The 14,103-nt window shown below is 34.8% G+C and overlaps 1 pseudogene; it reads right to left on the reverse strand.

Moving 5' to 3' along the window:
• Positions 1 to 3,806: 3,806 nt before the first annotated feature.
• Positions 3,807 to 12,941, reverse strand: LOC113192444 (endosome-associated-trafficking regulator 1 pseudogene; annotated as a pseudogene).
• Positions 12,942 to 14,103: the final 1,162 nt, after the last annotated feature.

Genomic DNA, 14,103 nt, shown 5'->3' on the forward strand with positions numbered 1-14,103 from the left:
ATATACAAATAGCTTGAGATTTTCAATAGTGCAATGAATGGAACTAAAAAACAGATTTGAAAAATTCACAATTTTCACCTTGGAACTGGTCTCATTGAAGATTAAACAAGTACATCTTGTTGATTTCCATATTTTTCTTTCATCCTCAACTTCCATCTGACAAAGTGTGCCTGTTAGAAAGATCATTAAATACATCTGTGTAGTTCTAGTCTATGAGGAAATGAGTCAATATGAGTATCATTTTAAATCTAAATATTTAAATTATTCAAAGTCTCATCCCGTGTTGGACATCAGCAAAATCAGTTTGTATGTTGCTTTGTTAAGGTTACAATGGAATGGTGGGTGTGAGCTGAAAGATTTTCCCACTTCTTTCCAAAATGCCTTTTCTACCACCTATACTCATTGTCATTGTCCTTTGTCTAAGAACAGGAAACTGATTTTTCCAGCACTTTTTAGGAGTAAGTTAGATAACTTATGTCTCAACAAATCTGTAATGTATAAATAACTTTTCTTTTAGTCACTTAAGTCTATTGTTTGAAAACGAACAACTATATCTTTGACAAATGGGTATGCAAAAGCTGACTTAAACCACAGGTGTAAATGAAAACAAAGCCAGATTTCCAAAATCAAAGGAAAACAATTCACATTTTGATCCAGTTGTTCTCCTAATGGATGCCATGATGTTTCTGCACTGCACTGAACTTTTCTGAACACATGGTTGTTTTGAAAGGTCAAGTCAAACCCCTGATGTAGACCAATTACACATTGCTGCAAACAGGATAGCGATTGACAAGTTAGGAGGAACGGATGGTCTCCCCACATGGTTTAGCTCAGGAAGGGCAGAAATTTCTCAGTGCTTAATAAAGTTGATGTCTTCCTCCTTAGGTATTATCTCTCTTGGGAAACAGTAACATTGATTCACAGCTCTGGAGCAATTGTAATTTTATGCAGTATACATGTATTGAGTATTAAATAGACAACCTCCCTGCGCTCTGACAGAAAGCCAGATTGTATGCTCATTGATATTTCACAGACAATTTCATGTTGACTCTTTTGAAAAATATTGATTACCTATTTTCACTTTGAATTTCAAGATATGTATTGCTCTTGTAAACATTTAATCCTACACTTACAAAAAGAAGCACACTAAACAGGAAAAGAAAAAAAATGATGAAGGGAAATAATTTAAATTAGTTTGTTTTGCTGTATTCAGTAGAGAACAAATTTAATAAACATACAATTATAGCAACAGGTGCTGCACGTGGTGGCGCACACATGTGATCCCAGAGGATGGAAGGCTGAGACAGGAGGATTGTACATTCAAAGCCAGCCTCATCAATGGTGAGGCACTAAGCAACTCAGCAACTCTGTCTCTAAATAAAATATAAAATAGGGCTGGGGAAGTGACTTAATGGTTGAGCGCCCCTGAATTCAATCCTGGGTACCAAAAAAAAAAAGTATATACATTATATTCTTGGCATTGACTACATATCAACTGTCAAGTTTTGATTTAAGAAAAATGTGAATTCCTAGGCACCAATGCTAAAGTTTCAGTCTCAGGGTTCAGAGGTGGTGACTTGAATCATTCTTATTTTTTCAGTATTCTGAATGATTCTGAGGTACAACCAAGACCTGCACCTGCTGACTTACAAAGTAAGAAAAAGAGAACTGAATCTCTATATTGATAAGTATAGTTGTTATGATTTTTCAGAACTTATTTCAATGTGAATTTTAATAAGTGCAAAAGAACCTGACTATTAATAGTGTTCCTAGTAAAATAAAGATGTAATTCCAAAAATGTGATGCTGAACTCTAGGGTTTCAAAACAAAAAATACAGGCAAGAAGACAAAGGAACAACAACAACAACAACAAAGACAAAGACTGAAGTGTCAGTCAGTTCTTTTGTGATATATTCAGTATTCTTTCTTAATTGTTTGGGCTACAGTTCCTAGTTATTCAAACACTGATGTAGGTATTGTTATGAAGTTATTTTGTAGATGTGATTCATGTTCATCATCAGTTGACTTTAAGAAGAAAATCTGGGTGAGTCTGGTTCAACCAAATGAAAAGCTTTAAGAGTAAAAGTAGATTTCCCAGAGAAGCAACAAATTCTCTTGAAGATTACAACTTCAGCCTGCTTTTCCTATAAGAATGCCCTTCCTAGTCAGCCCCCACCATGGCATAACCCCATATCTTGCAATAAACCTCTAAAATATATATATATATATCTTTTACTGGTTCTGTTTCTTGAATGAACTCTGACTAATGGAATACTGTAAGATTATGCATTAGCCTTACTCACAAATATTTCCACTGATAATAAATAAATAAATAAATAAAATCATTTTTCATCAAGACTACACCAAGTAGCAGGGAACCTGGGGGAGGGGGTCCATTCATTATATATATATATATGACAAGAAGATGATAGAGTCTCAATCTCAGGAAGATGATAGAGTCTCAATCCCTACCTCCTCAGTGGAGCATTCCCCAAAGTCAGGGGGCTGTGGAAGACTTCTCTTTATTTCCAAGGCTTTCTGTATTTCATATGTACTCTCTGTATTCCTTTCATAGCCCTTTTATGTTTCAAGCATTGGCAAAATTATTCCTAAGTGCATCATTGACTTTTTTTTGTGACTTGCATGTGCCTTTCCAGTTTCTTAAGCCCATCAGTTATGTGCAACACCCCATCATATATATATTAAGCAGAAAACTCTATGCATTCTTTTTTAAAAAAATTTTTTCTGCATTCATTTTCAAGAAATATTTTTAATGAAATTATATTTACATTTAAATATTTGATATCATTAAATAAATTATATATGTAATATAATCCTTTTAAATTTATCAGAGTATTTCTAGATATACAGAAGGATCTTAATAATTATTTATAACATATGAAATCCTTTGAAAGTGGCTTGGTCTTTTTTTTTTAACTTCAGAATTTATTAAAACAAGAAACTTGTAGACTTGAACAAAAGGAGAAAAGTAAGTTAAAAAAAATAACATCTCCAGGAAAACAGACCAAAAGGCATAGGGTGCCTGTTGTGCCCTCCCAAATAGTAGAGCATGTATGAGGAGACCAAAGACCTCATGTCAACTCCGGGATGCTCTGCATGCATTTTAGACTACTGAATCTCTAAGCTTCATTGCACAAAAACACACTTGAAATGTGTATCAAAATCACCAGCCAAAACAGCTTTTCAAAGCTGAAGGCTCAAAGCCCAAGTTTGGACAACTTAGTATTGTGGAATGTCTACAACCTTGTCTTCTTGTGGGAGGATAGCAGTGTCCACCACGTGGTGCCTCTGCACTTGGGCTACTGATGACAGAATCCACCCCAGGAAGGCTATGACAGGCACTGAGTGACAGTAAAAAGGCACGTGTCCCTTTTCAAGCTGGTCATTGCTGGGTGGCTCTTAGTGTTTTTTGTGCTTACGTAATCAAGAGAATCAACTGAACTTATCAATGTTCTGGGATGAAAATGGAAGAGCACTGAATACAGAAGTGATGTTTTTATGTTTAGGAATTTAAAAACTCACTGGATTTTATAAAAAAAAAATTTCCAACAAATTACTGAATCTACAAAACAGTGAGAATTTCACCAAGAAAGACTACACATAAACCACAAAAGCAATTCATGGACAAGAGCTACTCCTATTGCAGGTGGCCAATAACACTGTTTTAGGTCATGAAATTACTATCTCATGATAACTATTCAAGTGAAGACTGCACACTTTGGGGCACAATTGCACATTCAGATAAAGCACTACTGATCAGGGCACATAGAAGCATCCAGAGGTCCTTAAAACTTCTCCTCCTCATCTTTAACCTCGGAAATCCTGTCTATAGATTCAAGGATTTCAGCAACAAAATTCAGTGTTTCCACTCCAGAAACCAGCTGCTTTATGGAGGCGTGTGCACTGTTCATGACAGCACAGAGATTCTGAAAGGCCACCTCACTGTTCAGCTTTACCACCGTTAGGCTGGCATCCTGGCCCGAACTCAGGGCTTCATTCTGGTGCTTGAAGTTGGAGAACTGTGCCTGGAGCAAGTTTATTTCCTGTTTCAGCTTCAGGACGTGATTTTCTGCCTTTCCAACCTGTTTCGTCATCAGCTCCAGATTCTGCTCCACCTGCTGCACCACGGACTCCAGGTCATGGCAGTCACTCTCCTCCCTGATCATCTTGGCTTCTAGCTCCCGCTCAAGCGTCCTTACCATTTCTGTTTGCGTTTCAGAGAAGCTGTGAACCTCATTCAGCTTTCTTCTGAGCTTAAAATTTTCATGCTTCAGTGCTTCCTAACTTATTGCAGTGTCCGCAGGTGGCTGTCTCCCAGAGCCTCCCCATGAGTTGTAAACTGGGCACTAGGACTCCCTGCTGGAGAGGCCAGCGAGATGCATGAATCTGTGCCACTCCGTGTCCAGTGGCACTGAGACTCAGGCCCCACCAGCTCTGACCAGGTGGAGAAGAAGGAAAGGCATGTGCCACAGGGTGATGTGCTGGCCTTGGCCCTAGAGGACTGACCCTTCTCCAGAGCAAAATGGCTCCATTCCACCCACTGTCTTTATCATCCTCGTCCTCATCCCGGATGTCACGAGCCCCTGTAGTGTCTTCAAAAAATGGCTGCTGATATTCCAGGCCATAACCCTCAGTCTGGGGAGTGGGAAAGCTGTGGTCCAGTCCCAACGAGTGCCTCAAGGCTTCCTATGGATAAACTCTGCTATTAGTTGTATCCTCTTTCTGCAGACTGAGGTCCTTGGTTTTCAGAAACTCTTTAAAGGAGAATGGATTAGCCTCTTCAAGCTCTTCCAGTTTATTGTCATCGAGAATGACAAGGTTCTGGGCGGCACCCTTGGCCCAACATCGCCTAGGCCACCTAATCTGGCCACAGCCCCACTGCCCACTCTCAGGTCGCCGCTGCCCTCCCCTCCTGTCGTGGCTTGGTCTTTTATAATTTCTTTCCTGTTATATCTCCAGAAATAGAGCTTTGGGCAGACATTTATTTATTTATTTATTTATTTACTGGACAGTTTTTATTAAATATTTTTATTCAGAAAAAATTTCTTAGACATAAATTAGTCCTATAACATGAAAATGTGTAAGGGCTTTAATCAGTTGTTTTTCAAAATGTATTGTAAATTTACTATGAGTATTACAATATATTATTTATTTACTATATAGTATTGAGCATCCCTTATGCAGAAGATTGTCCTTGTGTGAATTTGTTTACATTCCCATTTTAAAAAAACATTTATTTATTTATTTTGGTTGTAGTTGGACACAATACCTTTACTTTATTTATTTATTTTTATGTGATGCTGAGGATCAACCCCAGGGCCTCCCAGGTGCTAGGTGAGCACTCTACTGCTGAACCACACCCCCAGACCTGTTTACATTACCTTTTTAAATATATTTTAGAATAGCTTGGGAATCAGTACTAGTTTTTTTAATTGATAAAATTCAATGTGGAAGCTATTTGTAAATGAAATATTTTTCTACATTGTTGATCAGTACAGATTTTCTATTTCTGCTTAATTCAATTTGTGAGATTACATGTGTCCAGGTGAATTAATCCATTTCATCTAGGTAGGTTTTCCAATTTGTTAGTGTATAGTTATTCATGATATTTTTGTGATCCTTTCTATTTCTATGATGTCCATTGTAATGTCTCTTTTTTATTTCTCATTTTATTTGATTTAGCCATCTTTTTTCTCTCTAAATTTAACTAAATATTTGTCAATTTCCCTTATTTTTTCAAAACAACCAATTATTTGTTTTGTGCTTCTTTTTATTGTTTTATCAATAAAATTTATTCATAGTAATAGAAAGCTATCTGGAAAAGAAATAAAGAAAACTAGTACTGTTTTTAGTAAATTTGAAGGTGAAATATCTCTACAATGAAAAATCATAAAACATTAATAAAAATTGAAGACAAATAAATGAAAATATGTATTTGTTTGGGGTAGAAATGGGAGTTCAAAACCCAATGGAGTCAAATGTATGAAAGATGATTTATCAAGAGCTCTGTAATGTTTGGAACAATCAATAAAAAAAAGAAAGAAAATGTGTATTTGTTTATGCATTAGAAGAATGAGTACTATTGAAATGTCAAGGGTCATATGTTTTCTCATATATAAAAGCTAGAGAAAAAAGAAAGACTGAGGAGGATCTCACAAAAATCAAAAGGAAATCACTAGAGTAGAGAAAAATGACTAGGGAAGGGAGGATGAGAGAGAAAGGGAAAATACTAAGGAATAATACTGACCAAATTATATTGTTACATGTGTGCATGTATACATATATAACAATGGACAACACCATCATGTACAACTATAAGGAACAAACAAAGAATATGGAAAAACTTTTCAAGCTACACAAAGTTTAAATGCAATTAATATCAAAATATCAATGACATTATGTATAGAAACAGAAAAAAAATTCTAAAATTTTTATGAAACCCAGAGGACTCTAAATAGTCAAATTAATTTTGAGTAAAATAAAACTAAAGATATCACATTTCCTGACTTCAAGATATATAAGATACAAATGACATTATACAAATTTCTAGTAAAAACAGAACACCATGGTACTGAAATAAAAACAGATAAGTAGACCAATTGAACTGAATAGAGAACTAGAACAAAGACTGCACATTTATGGTCTTTCTCTCTCTCTCTCTCTCTCTCTCTCTCTCTCTCTCTCTCTCTCTCTCTCTTTCTTTGTTTTTAAAGTGCGAGATTGGATTCGGAGCCTCATGCATGGTAGATAATTAATGAGACATACCCATATCCCCTACAATCAACCAAATTTTGACAAAGGCACTATGAGTAAATGACAATCTCTTCAGTAAGTGGAGTATGGGGAACTGGAAATCCTCATGTAGAAGAATGAAAATAGAATCCATCTCTCATCACATACAAAAATTAACACACAATGGATGCAAGGCTTAGATTACCACCTGAACTATGCAACCATTGGAAGAAAACATGAGAAATGTTTTGTGACATTTGTATGGGCCATGGTTTTGTGAATAAGATAGGCAATAGAAACATAAGTTGACAAGTGGGATTACATAAAACTGAAAGATTCTGCACAGCAAAGGAAAAGATCAATGGAGTAAAAAGACAACCTACAAATTGGGAGAAAATATTGGCAAACTATGCATCTGTCAAGAGGTTAATACAAAGAATATACAATGAATTAAAACAACTCAATAGCAAAAAATAAATAATCTGATTTTTTGAAAGACAGAATAAAGTCCTAAATAGATGTTTCTCAAAAAATATATGTATAATGATGGCAAATGAATACATGAAAAAAAAACTGTTCAACATGACTGATCACCATGAAAATGCAAACCAGAAACATGATGAGATATCACCTCTTTCCCATTAAAATGGCTACTATTAAAAAACAGAAAAAAAAGAAAAAAGCACAAGCATTGGCAAGGAATAAAATAAGGAGTCATTCTGACACCCTCTTGGTAGAAATGGAAATTATCATAGCCATTGTCAAAAACAAACAAAAAAACTTGTATTTGTAGCAAAACAAGTGACTATTTGATAAGTTGTTGTATATTTCAAAATAAATAAAAGAATTTTGAACATTCTCACGAAAAAGAAATAATAATTGTTGGAAGAAGTGATCGATAACATAAATAGCTAGCACTAATTTGATCACTGCAAAATATATACATGTATTAAAACAACACACTGTACCCATAAACATGCACAATTATATGTGAATTAAGAATAAAATTTAATAAAGGTATTAGGTATTATATATAGGCAAAAATTCCTGACGTTATAGAGGTCACATTGTAGTGAAGAAACAGTATGCATAATAAAATGACGAACTCAATGTTGTAGATATTGGAATGGTATAAGTGTTGTGGGGAAAAATAAGGAATATAAGTCAAACAGGATGCACAAGACTCAGGGCCAGGGTAGGAATAGGGTGCTAGCATGTATTTTAACAAGGATTGAATGAGTAAAATGTAAGGCTTCACTGAGAAGGTGATATTTGAGCAGAGCCATGAAGGAAATGAAGCTGTAAAATACACGGAAATCTTTCAGAATAGAATGTAAGCAGAGGGAATGATCTAAGGCAGTTTCAAGATATTTTCAGGTCAACCTGGCTGGAAAAGTAAGTGAGGGAGAAGAGCAACTAGAGGTATAGTTAGGAGGATGGGGGTGATAATATATGATGTAGGGCATCAATGTAGGTCAAGGTTAGAATTTAGCATTGAACCATGAATGGGATGCAGAAGCATCAAAGGGGATTTGAACTGAGCAGCATTAAGATCAGATTTAGATTTTAGAAATTTAGTGATAATGTTGCATTTGGAGCAGGGCAATGGTAGAGGAGAAGAGTCAGATTAGCAGGCTATTGCAATAATCCCAGAAGTGGTTCATGCCAGAGCAATGTAGAATTGAAGACAGTGAGAAGTAGAGTTAAAAGCAGTCATCAGAATTTTCTGAAGAAGTGAAAATGAGCTGCAAAAGAGAATGAGGAAAGGGAATCCTGAAGTTCTTTTTCCAAATCTTCTATTACATAAAAGGATATACTGAAGACAGAAGTCACTGTTGTTGATGCACTAAACTCAACTTGTTATCAGGACAATTTCATCCTGTAAGTAACACGAGCCTGTTAATGGGTTTCAAATTCAATTAATGAGTGTCATGAAACTAAATGTACTCTAATGCCCGCCAAAGAAATGTGCTATTAACAAAAAAGCTGTGAAATAAAATAAACTCTAAAAGTTTTAATCCATCCTGTTTGTGAAATAGGTTAAAATCAGGGGTGAACTGGAACTGGCTTGCATCAGCAGAAATAAAAACAACTGTGCAGATTTTGTCCTAGATGAGTGTTTAATGACATTATTGTATAGCTTAAAATTGGCATGACTGTGAGTATTCACAACACTGAAATCATCAAATGTAATAGACAAACATTTTGTGTTTTTGCCTTTCCAGGGTACCAGTTGTTAAACATTTACCAGCACAACCCTGATAGTAACATCAAAAACAATAGATTTTAATATTGAATTAAGATTAACCTAACCAGGCACAGTGGAACATACCTGTAATCTAAGCACCTTGAGAATTTGAGGCAGGAGGATCACAAGTTCAAAGCCAGCCTCAGCAAGTTAATGAGGTCTAGGCAAGTTAGCCAGACCTGGCCTTAAAATAATAAACAAACAAACAAATGGAAAATAAGTGAACAAATAAATAAAAGGGCTGGAGAAGTTGCTCAGTGGTTAGTGTTTAAATACCCCTGCATTTAATCCCTGATACCAAAAGAAAAGGAAAAAAAAAAAACCATAAAAATAAAAAGTGCTACATTCACTCTGCTTTCTAACATAACTACTCTCATTTATTTGCATTACTCTAGACCTTTTAGGAGGAAAATAGTTTATGAAAAACATTAATACTTTCACAAACTGCTCTGTGGTGAGCAACAGGTAGTTTGACCAAGAACAATCCCTTTAAATTCAAGAAACCTAGAAAAGTTTACTATTCTTTGGAATCATAATAAGGTACATTGAAATATAGGTTTTCCATTTTCTAGAGGGGGAGAGTACCCACTTTAGAGAACTGCTGTGAAAACCAAGACCATGGTAACTTACTGCTCCACAGAAGGCACTAAAGACATAGAGGTCCCTCCTCTCTCTGTCCTTGGAAACCCTCCTCACCAGTAACACATGCACGTCTACCAGGGACTGGACCTCAGAATAATTGTACCAATATCTTCTTTTTTATTTTTTTTTGTTGCTCATTTATTTAAAAAATACTGTGTTGAAATACCATTGATGCATATAAACTTCACCAAAGTGCACAATTCAATGAGTTTGATAGGCAGGCACACCTGCAAACCCTCAGATGCAGTCACTTCCAAGAATGCAAGAATGACCCCTGGTAGCCAATTCTAATCTCTAACCTCAAGAAAAATCACTGATATCCTTTTTGTCACTACAAACATGTGCATTTTATAAAATTTCATATAAGAAGAATTATATGGCATCTATCTGGTGTCTTTATTTTTTTTTCTCAGTATGATATTTTTGATATTTACCTGTGTGTGAGTTCTAATTGCTCCACCTTCTCTCTGACAGTTTGGATATGTAGTCATTTTCACATGTCAGTAGTATAAAAGATGATAAATAATGTCATTCAGAATTAGCTTCCTTACTATTCTTATGTTGGTCAGTTTTTCTAGAAAATCTGAGTTAGGTATATTAGCATGTCTAAATAGGATGATAAAGTTGTTAATTTCTCCCATTAGTTCTGAATTTATGCTGTTGGGTATAAATAAAGACTTTTTTTTTCTGATTTATTGGCACTGTTGTCACTATTGAGTGTTCCACTTTATCTGTAGTGATTCTCTTGCCTGGCACTCTGCTTTGTCAGAATACATATGACCCTGACAACGTTCTTCAGCTTACTGCCTACATACTGGATAATTCATGTTGCTACTTGCAAGCTATTTTTATTTTGTATTTAAAGTGTGTCTCTCTTGGACAATACACAGTAGACTCTTGCTTTTGTAACCAGTCTGAAAATTACTGCTTTTTGAATGGGTATTTAGGCTGTTCATAATTAATACAGGTATAGTTTGATAGGCCATTTTGCTAGGTGTTTTCCACATTCTTTCTCATTTTTATCTATTCTTCATTTCCTGCCTTTTCTCTATTAATGTGATATCTGCAGTATTCAATTCTATTTTCTATTTTTGCTTTCCAGCTATATTTCCTTGTATTGGTATTAAGAACTAGAATTAAAGTATGTATCCTTACTTTATTACAGTCTACTTGGGGTTAGCATCAAATTACATCTGAAAAAAATAGATAAACTTTAAAGCAATACATTGCTATGTAATTTGTATCACTATTGTTATGTGTATGCTATCAACCTCTTAGTAGTGTATTAAAATTCTTCCTCTCAAATTTTAAAAGAAATTCAGAAAATAAATGGTAAACTTTGAATATCAAAGTTCTGTAATTATCCACGTATACTTATCACTCCATGCTTGCCATTGCTTTACAGAATCCAAGTCACTTTGTGGCATCACACTCTACTTTTAGCATTCTTTATATAACCTGTCTGCTGGCTCCAGAGTGTCTCAGTTTTGTTTATTTAAAACTTGTCAAGGTCAGGTGTCCTGATGCATGCCTGTAATCCCAGAGGCTCTGCAGGCTGAGGCAGGAGGATCCAGAGCTCAAAACCAGCCTCAGCAACTTAGTGAGACCCTAAGTAACTTAGTGAGACCCTGTATCGAAATGACCCTGTATCAGTGGTTGAGTGCCCCTGGGATGAATCCCTAGTACCAAAAAAAAAAAAAAAAAAAAAAAAATTCAGATATAGACTTCTCAGTTAATATTGTTTTTCTTTCACTCATTTGACAACAATGTGTTAATCTTCTAACCTTCATAGTTTTCTTCTTATTGGAAAGTTTTAAAGAGTAAACTTACTCTGACTTTTTTTCATCTTTTAAATATCTTCCAGTTTAAGTACTTGGGTTTTAAAGTTAACACAGTTTTTATAATTATTATCTAAGGGCAGGTTTGAACAATTACTTTATTCTGACACCTTTACCGAGAGTCAGCAGGTTTCATCTTGAATCATTTCATACTTTTGCCAGTGTAGAGATGACACCTTACATGTAAAAAAAATGTGTAAGACTTGATAAAATTCAATATGATGAACTAGGTTCAGATCTAGATATAAAAATTATCTGCTTCGCAATAAAAATTTTAAAGGTATAATAGATTCTTTGGACTATGATAACATGCTTCGCTAGTTTTAATTTCACTTTAAAGTAAAAATATATTTATTTTATATGTGCTTTTCAAGCTAAGAATATACTTCACTGAGAAGGGAAAGGAAGTGGGGAGGGCAAATAAAATTTTGGCAGAGAGAAAAGTCTGCATTTAAGAACATCTGTTGAGGATATTTTAACATCCTTTTGATAGAATTAGAATGTTCATCTTGCTAGGTTTAAAATCCAAAGGTCAAAGTTGAACTAATATCTAGAATGACCTTGTCTTTACTTCTTTGGAAATTGAAGTGCACTTCTATTGACAAAATGGTATTCTAATATATTTGGTGAGGGAATGCCTTCTGAATACTGCAGACTGTATAATTAAAAAACAATAGAGGTTTATTTAGCTTATGGCTCTAAAGGTTAGAAAAAGAGCATGGTGCTAAGCTCTGGTGAGGGTTGTGCTGCTGAGTCATAACCTGGGGGAGGGCTCCCTATTGTAAGAACGCCAGCTCCACTCTCTCCTTTCAAAACCACAAATGACATCATCCCAGCTCCACCCTCTGACCTCATCTAATCATCTTTACCACCCAAAGATTTCACTGCAGATACCAAAAGCATCTGGATTTGTGGATGAAATTTTCAACACATGCACATTTAGGATACGAACTTAAAGCATGGGAGGGAATGAATAAAGTAAAGCATGAATGAAGGCAAAAAATGGGAAAGAGCAAAAGTGATTTATATCTATAAGGCTTTCAGATACTCAGATTATTTCGATTAAAATTCTTATTAATTTTTAAATTTATATTACATTTGCTTTTTAACTGATACATAAAAATGTTATTCATATTTATAGGATACCATGTAACATATACATTGTATAATCATAACTGTTTCCTCAGATATTCACCAGTACTTTATCACAAAAACATCCTAAGTCCTTTCCTTAGATTTTTGAGTAGACAGTACAGAATCCTTATCTGTAGTCACCCTACTCTGCCATATACTCCATTCCTCCATCCTCCTCCCTCTCTAGCCTCTAGTTCTATTCTCAGCTTCTATGTGATCATAGATTATATTCTCCATGTATGGGTAAGAACACATGGATTACATGGTACTTGTATTTCTGTGCCAGGTTTATTGTACTTAATACCATGGTCTCCACTTTCATCCATGTTGGCGGAAATAAAAGGATTACATTTTAATGGCTGAATGATATTCCAAGGTATATATTTACTACTGCATCTTTTTATCCTTTTATGAGTTGCTGAATACTTAGGTTTGCAGCAATTCTTGGCCATTGTAAATAATGTTGTAATAAATGTGGAAGTGCAGAAGTCTCTTTGGCATACTAATCTCTTTTTCTATATAAATATCAAAGAATCGGATTGGTGTATCATATAGTAATTCTATTTTTAGTTTCTTAAGGAAATTTCATATTGTTTTCAACAATGCAGCACTAATATATATTCCCATCAATAGTGTGCATAATTTATCTTTGTCCATTTTCTTGCCACCATTTATTGTCTTGTGTTTTTTGAATACCCATTCTTACTGGAGTGAGGGGATATCTCATTGTTGTTTTGATTTACATTTCTCTGATGATTACTGAAACTGAGTATCTTTTCATATATTTGTTGAGTGCTACAGCTTTTTAACATGTTGAAGTCAGGTAGTATAATGCCTCCTGTTTTGTTCTTTATTGCTGAAGACATCATGGCTATGTGAGTGTGTGTGTGCTTCCATACAAATTTTCTAGTTTTGTTATGGATACCACAGTTATTTTGATCATGATTACATTGAATTTGTACATTGGATAGTATGGACATTTTAACAATATTGATTCTTCCATACCATGAACACTACATGTTTTTCCATGTTTGTGTATATGTTATGGGCGTGTGTATGTGTATGTGTGTGTGTGTGTGTGTGTGTGTGTGTATCCTATTTAATGCTTTTTCTCAATGTTTTATGGATTTCATGGCAGAAATCTTTTATCCTGGATAAATTTATTCCTAGGCATTTTATTTTTTCTCAATAGCTATTTAAATGGGAATGCTTTCTTGATATCCAACTCAAATAGTTTGCTAATGAGGTACAGCACTAATTTTATATGTTCATTTATGTCATGTAAGTTTGCTGTATTTGTTTATCACCGCTAATAGTTTTTGAGTGGCATCTTTGAGATTTTCTACATATAATATGTCATCAGGAACTAGTGAATAGTTCACTCCATCTATTCCAGTTTGAATGTCCTTTATTTCTCTCTCTTGCTTGAATTCTCTAACTAGGACTTTCAAAACTATATTGAATAGAGGTGGTGAAAGTAGGCATTTT

This window comes from Urocitellus parryii, chromosome 6, assembly GCF_045843805.1.
Source record: "Urocitellus parryii isolate mUroPar1 chromosome 6, mUroPar1.hap1, whole genome shotgun sequence".
Classification (NCBI taxonomy): domain Eukaryota; kingdom Metazoa; phylum Chordata; class Mammalia; order Rodentia; family Sciuridae; genus Urocitellus; species Urocitellus parryii.